This window comes from Meriones unguiculatus (genome assembly GCF_030254825.1).
Source record: "Meriones unguiculatus strain TT.TT164.6M chromosome 13 unlocalized genomic scaffold, Bangor_MerUng_6.1 Chr13_unordered_Scaffold_41, whole genome shotgun sequence".
In the NCBI taxonomy this organism is placed as follows: domain Eukaryota; kingdom Metazoa; phylum Chordata; class Mammalia; order Rodentia; family Muridae; genus Meriones; species Meriones unguiculatus.
Window position 1 is genome coordinate 1,397,913 of NW_026843650.1, and position 6,384 is coordinate 1,404,296.

Below are 6,384 nucleotides of genomic sequence, written 5' to 3' on the forward strand. Positions count from 1 at the left end.
ACTCACTGCAGTATGTGGAAGGGCAGGCTGCCCATAGTTTGCTACCCCTGGACCTGCTCGATGGACTTTGGGACTCTGATCCTCTACCCTTCAGTTATGGTGTACCCTGGTCTCCAATATGTTGGAGTCTCCTTTTGTAATCTTTCAGCTTCCTTAATTTCTTTTTTGGTAAGATGCTTTCGTGAGCATTTGAATTTCCTCATGGGTCTCTTTAGGCCTATTTAGGATGTTGAATAAAAGTTGAATTCATGTTTGAGTCATGAATTGCTTGGTTGCTTGGGCAAATCTAAAACTTACCCATTTCATGTGCATTTTAAGCACTCTGCTATATACTTTTTCTAAATGTTCTCTTAGAATATTCTGAATTTCTTTGGATTCTGTAGCAATGTTTTTCCATCACTTCTGATTCTACTAATTTGAGTCCTCTATTTCTTTCTTTGATTTACTTGAGACATGTGTCTGTCAATTTTCTCTTCAGAAAGAACCAGTTCTTCCTTTCGTTAACTCTATGCATTTTCTTTGTTCTGTTTCATTCATTTCTATTACAATCTTACTATTTCTTTTTAATGGATTATTAATTGATTTGTTTATGTACTACTGCAGCATCTAATCACACTTTTCCTCCTAGTCCTTCTCTGTCACCTCACCTGCCAACCCATGAGCCCTTCCTCTCTTTCTTTTTTTTTTTTTTTAAAAAAAGGAGCCTCCCTTGGATATCAACCAGCCTTGGTATATAAAGTTGCAATAAGACTGCACAACTTCTGCTATTGAGACTTAACAAGGCAGTCTAATTATGGAAAAGGAATCCAATGGCAGGCAAAAGAGTCAGAGACAGCTTTGATCTTGCTGATAGGTACCCCCATGAAGACCAATCTGCACAATGGTTACACATGTGCTCTTAGAAGTCCCACATGAGGACCAAGTTGCACAACTACTACATATGTGCAGAGAGCACATATCTGTCCCATGACTACTTTCTTGTAGGCAGTTCATTCTCTGTGAGCCTGTACCAGGAACCTTTCTGTGAGGCCATCCTCAGCATGGAAAAGAATTGGAGTATGTTTGCAAGCAGGGTGTTCCACAGAGTATATACTATATTAGGGGTCAGTAAGTGAAGGGAGTGAGTCAGGTGCAGTGGTCAGGGGAATCTCTCAGTTGACATTTAAAATTCAGACATTTCTGTAGCTCTGATTTACTATCGACAAGGTCCTTCTGTATACAAGTTTCACAGTTCAAACGCAGACTAATGATTATACAAGTGGTACAGAGTGGATGTTTGATTTTTTTTCATTACTTATCCAGGGTTACAAGTTCAGCAACAATTAAAAAAATACAAACAGAAAAGATAGTATTATAAGCCCATGACTTTACTTTAAGGAATCAAAAAAAAAATCTCCTGCAAAGAAAACATATTTAATGTATGACAGTTTGCTTTTAGACTGGCAGTGTTTGTAGTATGAGTGCAGTCCAGAAAAACAGAAAATACTTTAATAGGTCTTTGTATAAATAGCAAATACTAATAAATAACTCTTTTTACTATATGCACCATCATCATGCTATAAAGTAGAAAAAGTTTATTTTAGTCCATCTGTCCTATTTACTGAGTTTTATTCCATCAGGAGTGTATCCTCTATGACCTCCTATCTTTAAACTACATTTTCAGGGAGCTCTAAACTTATAATGAAAGGACGTCTTAAATCTATAACTGAATCTCCTGGCCTCTCAGGGTTTGCACAATGCCTTGTTTACTCTGCACCAAAATACTGTTTAGGGGAAGATACCCCAAGAAAACTTCTGAAATAATGGCCCCATATCTAATATGCTTATCTGTGCTTAATGATGTCCCAGACAGAAAGAAGATTTATAAACAGTTTTGGATTTTCATAAAGACTCAGACATAAATTTTTGTAGAAAAAAACAAATGGAATCATAGCGCAGAAATCCACTAGTAAGGAAACACACAGAAAAAATATCCAAAAAGTTAGAAGAACAGTGATTTTAACAATCTGCTCAGCTTTGCTGGCATTACACCAAGCAAAGTAAATGACTTTCACCAACTCCAGTGAATATTACTGTGCCATTTTCCCCTTTCTGATGTAATGATTTAAATATTTATAGACCTCTTGTGTGACATATAGGGCTTTTTTTAGTCTTCAGAAGATGACCAGAAAAACAAGTGTGGAAATTAGAATAATTCCTAGGATTACGCTAGAATTATAATGAAAAGACAGAGTCCTGTACCGAGTCAAAGAATGCCAAAGAATGTAGAAATGTATTTGCAACTTCTACAGCTGAGATAGGTACTGGTTGATCTGAGCTTAGAGTTGCAATTTGTTGATGCAAGTGTTGTATGCTTACCACCAAATCAGAATTGTTTCATAGGCCATGGATGTGGGATCTAAGTTCTTCACATGGTACCTTGGAAAAATATGTAGAAGCAGGGTAATAAATATCTACTGAAACTGTGACTAACAAGAAAAATGAGAAGAACCCATGATGGTGTAATCAGGGAAGTGCATTTGGATACACTGATGTGATCAAAATACTATACTTAGTAATTTAAATCACTTAATTTAAAAAGCACCTGAAGGATTGCTTGACAGTTTTACTTTTTCTGAATATGAGTAATATAGATTTCACTTTAATTGCCTTAGACAAACAGTAATAAATTCTTTAAACAAAACTTATTATTAAGTATCAAGAAAAACAAAAGATTGGGATTCATAAAGTGTTCATGATTTTGGCACTATCATGAAGCCGAATATGACAGGCTATACAAATCATTGAAAAGAACTCTTACGAATTAAATGTGCAATGTGTAAAATACATGTGTAAACTGAAATGTTGATTCACTTACTCCGCACAGATCAGCAGGAGTGCAGTGCTTGCCTAAGTCAAGACTACCCAAACCCTGAGAGAAATCAGTGTTTACCCAAGGCAGTGATATTCCTATCCTTTGAGGATCCTCTGGGCATGGCTCTGGCCTGCACAGCTCTGTTCTTCTCTGTCAGCACATTTATGGTTTTGGGGATCTTCCTTAAACACCGAGAATCAGCCATTGTTAAGGCCAATAACAAGACTCTCAGCTATATCCTGCTCATCTCCATCCTCCTCTGCTTCTTCTGCTCCTTTTTCTTCATTGGATGCCCAAATACTGTCTCCTGCATACTGCAACAAATAACATTTGCACTTGTATTCACGTTGGCTATTTCCACTGTTTTGGCAAAAACTATAACTGTAATTCTGGCTCTTAGGATCATGAAACCTGTGAGAACAATGAGAAGGTTGTTTGTCTCACGCATCTATAATGCTGTCATTCCCATCTGTGTCCTGATTCAACTTATTCTCTCTGGAGTCTGGCTGGGAACCTCACCTCCCTATATTGACACAGATGAACACTCTGAACATGCTCATGTCATCATTTTATGCAACAAGGGCTCAGTTACTGCTTTCTACTGTGTGCTGGCCTACTTCAGGACCCTGGCCCTAGGGAGCTTCACTGTGGCTTTCCTGGTCAGAAGAGCCTGCCTGACACATTCAATGAGGCCAAGTTTCTGATGTTCAGCATGCTGGTGTTCTGCAGTGTCTGGTTCACTTTCATCCCTGTCTACCAGAGCACCAAGGGCAAAGCCATGGTGGCTGTGGAGGTCTTCTCCATCCTGCCCTCCAGTGCAGGGTTGCTGAGTGTATCTTCTTCACAAAGTGCTACATTATTTTCCTACAACCCGATAAGTACTCTTTGAGATGTTTTACAAACAAGACATCTCATAAAATATCATTTTAATGAACTTTCTTAGTCTTTCTTATAAACCATTGGTAGAATAAAATTAAATTATTTAACTACTTTTCAGTAATTTTGTCTAAAATGTATATTTAAAAAAACTAAGAGTGCCTCACTTTGTTTCACAATCACAGGCTTTCTATTTCAAAATAGAAGCTATTGATGAAAACATATTTTATTAAGTTATGCATGTTACTTATTAATTTTTGGACAATATAAATATTCAAAATTTAATCATGATAGGTATTAAAATAAAATCTATGAATTTAATACTCGTTCTCTTTGTCCTTTTTGTAGTTAACAGGGCTTTGGGTGGTATTGGAATGCTTTTATAAAACAGGCACATAGTGGATCTCTAGAAAGCGGGTTGTGCAGAGCAGCTTTTAAACAGATTCAGCCATTGCAGAAATCATTGTGTAGAATTCTCAAACATGTAATAATAAATGTACCATATGACCCAGCTGTTTTATACCTTAACATATGCACAAAGTAGTTGATATACCACTACAGAGATAATTGATCAGCCATGCTCCTTGCTATTCTCTTCACATAGGTAGGAAATTGAAACATCTAAACACATAAGTCATACATAAATATAAATACATATACACACATAAACATACATAGAATTGCATACAGAAATACATATGGAAAGATATGGAACTAGAAAATTTATATTGATTTAGGTAATACAGATCCAGAAAGACAAATATCACTCATTCTCTATGTTCTGAGGCAGCTAACTCAAAATCTTCAGATGTGAGAATTTACCATGGAATAACTGTAGGAACCAGGAAACGTGGTGGGGAAGCAATGCAATAGCAGTGAACAATTGATCTGATTTAGATAATGTGGGGGAAGTACTCTAAATACAAAGGTGGATAAATGTAAAAGAAGGAAGAGTGTGAAGTAACAATAAACGTATGTGAAAGTCATAATTAATCATACTATAAATTATCTACATAAAATATCTATAATACTTGTAAGTCCATGCATACGTATAAAAAGGTTCTTTAAATGGAAAATATACAATGAACACTTTAATAAACCAGAGGCTTGATATGGGAGGGAGGAATGCTCCCATTTCCTGGATAGAAAGGGGGAGGAGAAGGGAAAATTGGGAGGAGTTGAGGGAGGGGCACTATATGGGCTTATAGCACATGAACGTAAAGAAAATACAAATTGAAAAGAGGAATACAGCCTTGTGAGGTCACAGAGGAAGCCTATGCAACCAGTCCTGATGAGACCTTATAGGCTAGTATTAGATGGAAAGGGAGGAGGTCCTATGCTATCAGTGGACTAGGGGAGGGACATAGAGTCAAGAGGAATGGAGAGTAAGATTGTGAGGAGACGAGAGAGGGGGCCACAGCTGGGATGCAAATTAAATAAATTGTAATACATGAAAATAATAAAAATAATAAAACAGCAGGGAAAAAAGGAATGCCGATTATGTTGGATGATGATATCTTAGAACAATGTAGTACAATAAGTTTAAATGCTTGGGGCAAGACTGAAGAACACGAAAAATACTTTGAGTCATTCAGAAAGGTAAACCAGAGTTCACACAAATCTTTCACTGACCTTTTTACAAAGATTTACTTGGGATTTAGATAGAGCAATATCAGATCGAGAAGCTAGAGAAATTTACTTGAACCTTTAGCTGGTGAGTGTGTGAATGCTGAATGCAAAAAGGGCTATTACACCTTTAAGCTCTACATCTGCACCTCCTTCTGTATGCATTAAAACTACTATAGGTATTAAGTGTAAAGCTAACAATTTGGTTGTGGTTGGACAATTTCAAAATATTTGTATGCTCAAAATACACATTGCTCTGATAGGGTAAGATCAGCTCATTTCCTAAAGGACTGTTGACAAATGGTCCCTAATGACTATTTTTCTGGTAATAATCCAGGAAGGAAGTTTCCTGAAATATGTAGATTAGAGAGGAGCAGACATGGGTCATATGAATATGGATCATTTAGAGATGAAAGTGACTGAGGGGCCCAGATCAGGCCTTATAAACACAATTTTAAGTCCTCATCACTGGTCGCTGATGTCTGAGCCCTGAGGCCTCATACTTAAGCCCTAATCCCCAATCCCTGACCCCTCTGTTATCCTTATGTAGTAGTAAATGCTATCATCATGTCTTATAACAGTAACATAGACATACTGCAACTGCCTGTAACCCAACAAGGAGACATCAGGACCCAACACCTGAGACCTAAGACAAAAGGCAGAAAATAATATAGATTACACAGTAAGTTATGTAATTATTTAGGAGGTTGACACGTGAAACGCTGGCCCCATCCTTGGCCCTCCCCCAGCCCCTTGCATGTCAGGTGGGTCTTCAGCTCCATCCCTAATCTCCCTGGCAACTCTACCCTCTCATGTGACACATCCAGCCCCTTCCTGGCTCCACCCACACCCCTTTTGGTTCTTCCTCTCTGGCTTCCTCCCTTCTCTGTCACCTGACTTCTTGACACTTCCCACTGACCCTCCTCTAGTTCCTCCCTACACGTGCAAAAAGTCCTCTAGGAGAGTCCTACAGGCCTCCTCATCTGTGCTAACATGGATGAGTCACAAACAGCTGATTTTGTGGGCAG